The sequence below is a fragment of the Quercus robur genome, chromosome 2, assembly GCF_932294415.1.
Source record: "Quercus robur chromosome 2, dhQueRobu3.1, whole genome shotgun sequence".
In the NCBI taxonomy this organism is placed as follows: Eukaryota; Viridiplantae; Streptophyta; class Magnoliopsida; order Fagales; family Fagaceae; genus Quercus; species Quercus robur.
The window spans coordinates 37,763,554-37,775,194 of record NC_065535.1 but is presented as its reverse complement, the minus strand read 5'-3'; the positions used below and the strand labels follow the sequence as shown (position 1 = coordinate 37,775,194).

Genomic DNA, 11,641 nt, shown 5'->3' with positions numbered 1-11,641 from the left:
TCTAAAATAGAAAATTAGTTTTGGAGGGAAAAGATTTCCAGCTAATCACTGATCAACACGTGGAGCCTCTGACAAACGGCTATAGCTGATGGCACGTGAGATAGAAGCATGTCTTCACTTAAGCAATGCATCGTCGTTTTTATGGGGCCCGAATCATGAATATAACAAAACGGTGCCGTATCAATCCAATTTAGGAATTCTTCATGTAAATCAAACACTGCCGTTTCATGCTTGACTTTCTCTTCATTTTCAACACTTATATTCCATATATAATTTTCCCCCCTTGATTATGCATTCTTTGTTTGATTTTATCTTCTTTTTTTTAATGTTAAAATACTATAGGAATAATGTAGATACTGTAAAATAGTTTGGTAATGAAAGGCACCGAAATTTTTTTTAACAGCCTTATTCTGCTTAGAAATGTAAGTAGTAGCACTGAAAAATTATTTTAATTTTTTTGTGTGTAGTAAGCGTGTATGTAGCAAGTCAGAATCATCAAGGGTAAAGCTGAAATAAAATCTTCCTCCAAATGTTGTGTTAGCAACATACTCGATTGAACTGAGTAATGCTATGGACACATAAAGATGCATAACTTTGTGCCATAACTCGCCACGTAGTGAGTTGTGATTGGTGGATGTGTGATGGTAGGCCATGTAGAGACAGACATTCACCACTCACAACTCGTCACATGGCAAGTTCTGACACAAAATTGTGTATTTTATGTGTCTCTAGCATTACTCAATTGAACTTCTAAATTTTCAAAGTGTATGTAAGAAGTAGCGGTCTACTTCTTCCATAGCATTAGGTCAGGTTGAATTATATGCTTAAATTCTAATAAGGAGCAATTGCATTGCATCAAACCGAGGACCCTTCCTCCTTCCCCCCTAAGAAGTGTTATATGTAGTACAGTTATAATTCAATCATAGTCGATTTCTTGTTGGAGTTAATTTATTAGCATTTTATACCACAAATCACTACTTAGTTAACTGAGGCAATATCGAACCTGTTCGATCCCTATAACCAATATCATAATACTGGTTTTTAAAGTTCTATACTTTACAGAGGTTTACTTGTACAAAATAGAAGCACATCTACCTCCAACTCCCAAAACTATGTTCACGTCAATGCAATGAACTGAATCAATGCTTTCAACTATTAGTTTATTAGCATAAAACATTTTTTTACAATTTTGGGGTAGTTTTTGTAAATCGCAGAAAATAATTTCCTTTGATTAACATTTTCAGTTGCACCAAGCACTAAAATTATTTTCCAAAAAATGTTTTATGCTAAAACAAACAGGTTTTAGGAGCGTAATTCAAGAATATTATGAAAATCTTTTCATACTGCACATTCTAAATTAATAGAGCAATTATAATGGTGCTAACAGATACCATCAAACTGGGGAATAAAAAAATATTGATACATATGAAAAACCCATAGGGGTTTACCTAATTGTCCAAAGATCTCATGAGATCTATGAGGTCTTGGGCTCAAACCTCCTAGCCAATATCTTGGAATCATCCCAAGAGATTTTTTTCTATTAAAAAGAAAATCCCAACACAGAGTGTAAGCCTTCCCTCCACATGGCAAATTTGAGTTAAGAGATAGACCTACAACAAATTTTGATTCATTGCAAGAATGATACAAGTGAAGTATTTGTACTTTAAAGATTTCATTATTACACTCTTGAAGCATGTTCACATTCAAAGTATTTAGACAACTAGTTTACCCGAAGTACCAACCAACTTGTTGCTAAAGTTACACCCTTCGTTAGGATTGAATAGTTGTGTATAGCTATTATAGTAAGGCTACCTTGCCCTTGGCCAATGGCCAACCTACTGTCACTGGTAGACCTAAAACATAAACGAACAATATTAACAATCTTTTCTACTTATTATTGGTTAAACGAGATTTTAAATAACATGATATATATATATATGTTTAGATTTAGGAAAATACATAATTTTTATTTTAAAATGAATCCTCTTCATTCTTATAGTGAAGAGGATCCTAATTGGGGGAACAAGGAACATGATAGGGAATTCATTGCTTTATATTCCACCATCTGACTATTGAAATGCGAAACATATATTACACAATGGTATGATGCAATAATCAAAGAGAAATCACCATACACAAACATCAGTACAAAATACAATCACATGGAACTTCAAGCAGAATACACATGATCTATGATTTTCTTGCCAGACAGATCAAGCATCATACTCGCACCATTCCTGTAGAGTTGGGGCCACAACTCCAACATTTTTCATGTAAAAAATGTTGGCTGGTTCATAAGATGTAGTCCATGTCAGTCGGGTATCATATTAGCAAGCTAAAATCCTTGACGGCAAGTAAATTTAAATGAGAGGTGAAAGTGCAAGAAATTTTATACGTTAATAATAAGTAACAACAGTATATCACATACCTGCATCTGCCTGCTAGACAAATACGACAGTCATCAACCAAGCAATAACATCCGTACCACATGTATTTAAAAATGCAAAATGTTAAAAATTTGCAAGAACAGATCACCCACTACCATCATGCTAGATATGGTCCTAAATAAATGTCTATGACAACATAAACCAAGACAACTGCATATAGAATAATGGCCAGGAAATATCATGTTGGAGCAATTTTATAGTGCTAAAACTGCCTCATAGGGTTTGTCCTTTTGAGAATGTTAGCATTTGAAATCTTTTTTGTCTTGTTTCTAGTATAGGTTGATTATCTTAGGCCTTAGCTAATAAAGATCCCAATTTCAACATACATTTCTAATTTCTAACTCTGTATTGCACATGATTCAGTTCTAAAACCTCTCTTTTTTGATAATCAGTTGTAAAATCTCTCTAGTCTGTCATTTTGGTGTTCCCTTCATTTCAACTTGCCTGATTCTACAACAGCATGATTTTTATCCAAATTTATTGAAACCTTCATGTTAAATTTTAGCATTGATACATCATGTTGAATATGCTAGTATAAATACGAAAGCAAAAACATAAAGTATAAAACATAATAACACACGAGGGTTACGTGGTTCAGCCTAATGGCTTACATCCACGGAGGAAACCCTAAGAGCATTAGCATTGGGGAATGCTAATGCCAAATCTAAAGGAAATTTAGCATTTTTATCCCCAAACCCCTCTGCATCAGAGAATGGTATACAGCACTATTGCAAATTTTTTTGCAATACTGCTACAGTACAATTCTAAACATAGAATTGTACTGTTCACAGTATTGTAAAAAAATAATAATATTTTATTATGCTTTTTCCCGCGAAATCTTCTCTCTTCCTTCTCTGTTTCTCCGTTTGCTCTCCTCTCTTCAGACCTAAACACCATCGCTGAAGCTTCACCAAGCCTCTCACCCATCTCCATCGCTGAAGCATCACTACCCACACCCATTGTCACCACAACCACAGCCACGACCACAGCCATAGCCGCCACAGCCACCACCACCACCCACAACCTCAACCCCAACCACCATAAACCAAAACCCACTCGCCCACCCACCTGCCACCACCGTAAACCTCAACCCAAAATCAACCCACCACTAGCCACCACCACCACAAACCATACCCACCATTAACCAAAACCCACTTACCCACCTACCTTCCATCACCGTGAACCCCAACCCAAAATCAATCCGCCACCAACACCGTAACCCATACCCATCAACAACCCCAACCCAAAATCACTCCGATCAACCCACGAACCCAACCACAAAAATCAAACCCCAACCCAAAATCAATCCGCCACCAACATCGTAACCTATACCCATCCACAACCCCAACCCAAAATCACTCCGATCAATCCACGAACCCAACCACAAAAATCAAACCCCAACCAAAAATCAATCCGATCAACCCACAACCAGCACCCAAAGCCACTCCGATCAACCCACAAACCCAACCACAAAAATCAAATCCCACCAAAATCAATCAAAACCCAACAAAATTAAAACTCACCAAAAAACAATCCACGATCCACCGCAGAGACCCACGATCCACGATCCACCGCCCAGCCACACCCAGCACCAGAGAGACCCACATACTCGAGAGGCAGTCAGGCATAGAGAAAGGGAAATGGAGGGGCAAAGAGAAAGTGACAGCGAGCATGGGAGAGAAAGTGAAAAAAAGATGAAAAAAATGAAGAACTCCAGCAATCTGAAAAAATATAGCGAGCAAGTGACAGAGAGCATGGGAGAGAGAGTGAAAAAAAGATGAAAAAAGGGAAGAAGTTCCAGCAATCTGAAAAAAATATAGCGAGAAAGAAACAGAGAGCATGGGAGAGAGAGTGAAAAAAAGTTGAAAAAATTGAAGAAGCTTCCAACAATCTGAAATTATATAGCGGTTGGAAATAAATAATAAAAAATGGTTAAAAAATAATATTTTAATAAAAATAGAGTTTTGGGATGTAGGAGAAATGGTAAAATGGTATGGTATAATGATAAAGTGGTGTTTTAGAATGGTAAAATAGGATAACATTAGCATTTCCCAATGCTAATGCTCTAAAGGGCTACATCAATAATATATTATAATGTAGTACAAATCCTGTATTACAATAAATTATAACATGTGTATATATAGTAAACTAAACCCTAGACTAATAGACTTCTAGTACAAGTAGGAGACTTGGCTTGCACACAAAGTAGAATTAAGCTTGGGCCTATGCTAATGGGTTAATATATCTCTAACACCCCCTCTCAAACTCAAGATGGAAGTTTGATGACATCTTGAGATTTGATAAGGTTGAGAAGATCTCTTGAATGAAGTTTGGCTTTGTGACGGTAGTTTGAGGAAGGCAATAGTCTTGCAATGTTGATGCGACTTCTAACGGTGGAATGACTATATCGGAGAGTTTTGACGGCAGTAGTAAGAAGCCAAAGAAGATGAACGCAGCGAAAAAAAACACTGAGAAAGACAAAGATTGCTCTTAAATATACAGGAAGGTGGCTTTGATACCATGTTAAATATTAGCATTGATACACCATGTTGAATATGCTAGTATGGATGTGGAAACGAAAGCATAAAGTATAAAACACAATAACACACGAGGGTTACGTGGTTCAACCTAACGACCTACATCCAAGAAGGAAACCCTAAAGGACTACATCAATAATATATTATAGTGTAGTACAAATTCTGTGTTACAATGAATTATAACATGTGTATATATAGTAGACTAAACTCTAGACTAATAGACTTCTAGTACAAGTAGGAGACTTAACTTGCACACAAAGTAGAATTAGGCTTGGGCCTATACTAATGAGCTAATATATCTCTAACACTTCAAATTCAACTATTACAATTTTCTCCTACCACAGCCCTCCACCAACCTTCTTCCTTTCTTGTTTTCTCTCTATCAAAGGGTTGACGTGAAAGATTGTAGTTTTCAATTAGCAATCACTTGAAATTTTGCTCTTAAAATAGGAAATTAAAACATATAAGACGGTCTAGTTTTGCTTTTCTTCTGCAACAGACATTTGTGTATACCTTGATCACTTCTATTTACCATAGGGATTAGCCTTCACTACCTGGCTTCAGTTGCCGTTTTACAGCTTCCTGCTTGCCTTTCTCTTTGACAGAGAAGTCATGCTCTCTCAAAGCCTCACAGGTGGAAGTTAGGTGATCTTAGCTGCTTTGAGTTTCAATCCTGACCTTCACATCAGTAATCACTAATTTCAAACCCTTAGATCTACAAGGCCCTTCTACATTTTGTGCAGCTAAATACATTATAAAGCTCTCCTCGTTACATATCAATACCTCATGTCATGTGTATACAGCGTTGGATATATTTGTACATCATGCTCCAAGTTGAAATATGAAATAGCACATTATTTAAATGCAAAGCTTGCTGCACGTTAATGTATCATGCTAAGAAAATTTCTAGAAATTGCATAAATGACATACCCTACTATCAATTTTTCAAAGCTTTCATAAAACGTGTTGATATTTTGCCCATCATTTCTCTGAATTTTTATTAGATCATAGAAGCTCAATATATCATTTATACTCCAGTTAAATCGAGTATCAATGTTCAACTTTCTTCAACAACAAAAAAGGACAGCTTTCTTCACACGAACATAATACAAAAAAGTGAATCTTTACGTCAAGAAGGGTTTGTTTTGTCCCAAGGAGACATGCTTGAATGGAAATCCTCGTAGAGTCGTAGTGGTCTTCTTTTGTCTGACTTGGAGCATAACCAAACCCAAGTAGCCAGATCTTACTCTCTTTTTTTTTTTTTTTTTTTTTTTTTTTTTTTTTTTTTCAAAACTCTACCTATTGTGGCATAAACATATTCTGATACTACTCAGGAACCATACTAAAAAATAAAAACCAAACAACAATATAAAGGGAGCAGTCCTAATACTGCTATGTTTTGTCCCTTCGAAGCTTCAGCAAATGAGAGCTTTTGGGGGAATCCCATTAGCCATAGTCCAATTCTCAATAAACTCATTCTTCGAAAAAAAAAATGTTAAACTTGTTCTCATAAGCAAGATTTCTATATCAAAAAAGAGAAATTTAATAAGATCATTTGAAGAAGATGATATAAAAACTTAAATAATAATAATAATAATCAATATGTCTACGTTACAATGTTTTGTTAATTACCTATTGCAGTCAAGATCATCTGCTAAGATAGGAAACCAAAATACAAGTTTCTGCAAATGCAGTATGAATTGAATGAAATAACACATTATAATAGTTGTTTACTTACCAGCATGTATGTCAGGTGTGGGCGTGTAGCAGCAGCCGTGGCATCAAAAATAACAGAAACAGATTGTTAATCCAATGCTAAAGCGTCAAAGGCAGTCTGCCTGATGCAATTTGGAGTTTGAACACCAAGAAGCAGAGGTTCAAACTAGAAGCTGTAAATACAAACTTAACATGCATGCAGCACTATCTATAAAAAGTTTAAATCTCCAGATTCTAAGGTTCACAAACCAGTGATATATAATCAGATTATTAATCCCAGCACCCTGAAGTAAAGAATGAAGGTGTGTAGCAAAGAAAGCACTAAAGCGCGTCTTCACCAATTTATAGTCTCCTTCTTTGACCAACAGACCATCAAGATCAACCAGTTCCGCACCCACACTTCCCTTAACAGCCGGACCCACTTTTCCAGCAGCATACCAGTCAGTGTCGGCAGAAGAGTTCAACATCTCTCCCTTCCTAGTGTATCATGCTCACGAACAACCTAAAACCCTTTCTTTTTTTCTTTTCTTTTTTTTAATATGATCATCACCATCAATGCCATTGAATTTATTAAGAAAAACAAAAAGAAACATTCACAATCAATAAATTAAAATGCCTAATTTAACCACTCTACCATAAGGTTACTAGTGTATCATTCAATAATACAAATAAATTGAATTTTTTAATAATAATAATTGCAACTAAAAAATAATAATAATAATACAAGAAACCATAATCCCCTATTATTATTGTAACAACAATTTCTATATTGTCACACTCATCAAATAATTAAAATTGGAATTCTTCCATGTTGATGAAAAGATGGAGAGTAACTTGAGATAGTTCAATCATGTCCAGAAGATTAAAAAAATTGATTCAAGTATAATTAATTCAAGTTGAAAGAACGAAAAATGAATAAAAAGATTTTTTTTTTTTAAATTTAAAAACATCAAGAGTTTTTTTTTTGGGAGAATTAAAAGGTAAAAAATACATGTAGGGGATCCTAACTAATTTATTGAAGATCTATAGCTAAGCCAACCCCAAAATTTGGAATTTAGGCTTTTTGTTGTTGCTTCTTTGGTATTTGTTTGTTTCACACCAGGTAAAGTGTTTTTTAAAAATTGTGAGGCCTCTTATGAAGTCCAAAGTGGCTAGAGGTGATTCTATTTTTCTTTGATTTGATAATTGGCATATAGATGGGCCCTTGTATCAGAAGCATGAGCATTAGAGCATAGAATGGTTAATGACACCGGCAGGAAGTTAAATGCTAAGTTGTCCAACTCCAACATGATTCAAAATGGGCCACTCCTCGAGCAAGGTCAGAGCAGCTTGTTCAAATTCAAAGTAGCTTATTTGAAATCCAAATTTATGATGAGGATAATCAGTAAGTAGGAGTGCCTACTAGGCTGCTACTACTAATGGAAATTTTTATTGCTAATAGGATGAATTGTGCTGTTGTTGATTGGTGGAATGGTATTTGGTTCTCTAGTCACATTCCAAAGCATTCCTTTATCTCACGATTAGTCATCAAGGACAGATTGATCACAAGGTCTAGAATGGCTAAATGGGGTTATAACTTATAAGGGTGAAATGCTTTGTATTTTTTGTAGAAGTAGGATGGAATCGAATATATTCTTTCATTACTCTATTACAAAAGAATATGAAGAATTCTATACAATTGGTTTTGTGCTCTAATTCTTATTCATTCTTTAAGTTCCAAAAGGTGAAAAAATCCAACTCAGCTAAACCCAAAAATCTAGTTCTTCTCGGCTTTTTAGTTCATAGAAGGTATAGAATTTCTCGGCTCAGAAGCAATGATTGAACTTAAATTTTTAACATGCTCTATAGCCATTTCCCTAAATTTTCTTAGCACGCAAACAGAGCTATCCATCTTCCTTATGCCTCAAATCAATCATATATCTGTTAACAGCAAAATTTGAAAGAAAAAAAATCATGGAAACAAACAAATTAAAGCCCATTAACTCATAAAGCAAATAATGCGAACAATGCTTTTCAAACAAATAAATAAAGCGAACAATAACAGAGAAATTAAAGTGAAAAGAACGAAAAAGTGTACAAACCCAAATAACAAGATTGCCACGCTGCCTAGCGACCTCAACGGCCTCGATTACATTAGGGACTATGGCTCTTCCATTCAGTGGCACCTGACCGTCCTCATCTATAAAATCTTTCTAGCTACCAAAAATTGAAAAAATAAAAAAGCAACTTCAGATTTTTTTTTTTTTTTTTTCTTTTTGCTGGGGGAGAGAGAGAGAGAGAGTGTGTGAGAGGACCTGCATGTCCATAACAAGTAGAGCTGTGTGTTTCCAATTTTCCATTTATCTTTCATGTTCCATAGTCCAAAAGAAAAGGGCTTTAATAAATCTTTCTTTCCAAACCAAAACAAAATTTTCAATGAGAAATGGAAGATAGGCCTCGCTTTGCTTTTACTGCTTGATAAAATTTTGTACATATTTTTTATTTTTTTTTTAATTTGCACTTTTTTCAACTACGTACCCCACAAAAATGTAAGGATGACTTGTTACTAGTATAGTAGTATTACCTACCTGGATAAGATAGGCGAATCTTTCCCACACTCGATTCATGCATATATATATATATATATATATATCATGTATGTATCAAATACGTGATACAAAAAAATAGAAACGCAAACACTGACGACATGACGTCAATAATCAAACCACTAATTATAAACAAATTACACACCCATGGCTACGGCTATATATAGCTATGGCTATGGAGGTAATAAAATGAGACCCACTATTTTGATCGGTGTTGGAATTTAGAGAATAACGTTTTCAGGATCAGCGATCGTCTAAATTTTATCGTACGTGACCGCAACCTAAGGATTTCGTTTGTAAACATCTTAGATTCTAATACTATATATATATATATATATATAACATACAACAAGAAGAAGGTAAGGACATGCAATGAAGAAGCCGCTGTGTACGTGGGATTTAAGTCTTACGAATTTTGCAAAGGAATCTGAACTCGTTGCTGCATTTGACAGCACAGGACAGTTGATTTCGAGACATTGTCTTTGAAGGTGATTCAAAGTGCATGGTTAGTTTATTATGGAGGCGCTACATTCGCGTGAAGAGGATAGCATGGATTACAAACAAACTTAAAAACTCATCTACTTACACAAACAACCCTCACAAATATGAACAAAGCATCTCACAAACACACAAACTTACAACCACAAAAATCCATAACCCTATTACCACCCCCCCAAAAAAACAAAAATAAATAAACACTCAAAACTACTCTTTGAAGAAACTCATTCCATGTAATTCTAAAAGTCTTTTCCTCTCCCTACAGCCAGAAAGCCAGAATTTCAATTGAGGAGCCAAAGTATGAACCAAAAAAAAAAAAGTATTGGCTTCTAAATAATTTGAATATCTCTTTCTTTTGAAAATGTCAAATATTGTAATTGAATTTTCTCCTAAACTACAAATCAAATAAAAATTTATTTTATTATCTTGTTATATATCCAATAATCTTCTAGCAAAAAGATTAATTATTGTTGTTAATTAAAAAAGATTAATTATTGTTGTTAATTAAAAAAGATTAATCCAAAGTAAAATAAAACATGTAAAGACAAATAGACAAACTAAAATATTAAGCAAAGAAGTAAAAAATAATGATTGCAACCACCAACAATCCCTAAGTATAAATTTATTAGTTTTCATGATTTAACATTAACTAATTATGTTTATCTGGCATGACTGTGCATGGATTGGATTGCTTGAGTTGATGGAAAAATTTTCGACCAAACTACCAAGGTTGGAAAAATTCCAAACCATCATCAACTCACCAACCTCCAAAAATGGTGGGTAAGTTGAAAATTTGGGTAGGTTGAGGGAAAAAATTTTATTCAAGCCTGCTAGCTATTGACTCACCAGCTTCCAAAAATGGTGGGTAAGTTAAAATTTTGGGTAGGTTGGGAGAAAATTTTTCATCTGAGCCCACTAGTTGCCGACTCATCAACCTCCAAAAATGGAGAGCCAGTTGAAAATTTGGGTGGTTTCAATTTTGCAAATTGGGTGGGTTAGCTTTAGTTATGGGTAGTATACTAAACTTTAAAATTTATTTTACCACTTATGAATAAATTTGAGTTGTATTTCCAATAAATTCTATAAATCATTGAAGAAAATCATAATGTGACTCACTTTCCCATTGATCAAAGTTCAAATGTCTTAACTTATACCCATAAAAGAAAAATGTCTTAAGTTATAACTTAAGAGTACTTTCTAAATTTTTCTTTGGGTTAAAAAAGAGAAAAAAAAAATGGTATGAGTACTATATCCATGTCACTATGTATACTTAAAAATATGTTGGGAAAATATCATTCATTTTTCATATATATTAACGTGTGTAAATCATGGAGTTAACCAAAAATAATAATAAAAATAAAAATCTTAAATTTGATATAAGATAGTCTAAAAATAGATGAATATATCTAGGCAAGTTGGGTTGGATCTTTGTGATTTTAAAAACTCAACTCGCCATCTGACCCGACCCACCGCTTTAATAGTTAAACCTGCCCAACTCGCTTGAAAATCACTATCATATCCATACAGGTGTTAAGGGAATCACAAAAATGTGTCTTTTAGTGTGTTAAATTAGGTCACTAATTAATCTTACTTCCCTCCAAATTTTGTTGTATGCGTGATTTACTATATTCAATATTTGGTTTTGTTTCAATTTTCTGCCACTATTTTTTTCCTCAGCTTCTATCACTAATGTTTCTTTGTACTTTTTCTGTCTTTTTATTTATTTTATTTTTTTAGTTAAGAATTCATCTTACAGAATTAGAGAATATGATGTTGGAAGAAGCAATTCACTTTTTTGTAAAATAAATTTATATATATGTGTCATTCTTTTAAATAATTGGCAATTGTGGAAAAAAAA

General features: G+C 34.2%; 1 pseudogene; it reads right to left on the bottom strand.

Moving 5' to 3' along the window:
- Positions 1-2,156: 2,156 nt before the first annotated feature.
- LOC126698572 (probable inactive nicotinamidase At3g16190) lies at positions 2,157-9,039 on the bottom strand (annotated as a pseudogene).
- Between the last annotated feature and the right edge of the window lie 2,602 nt (positions 9,040-11,641).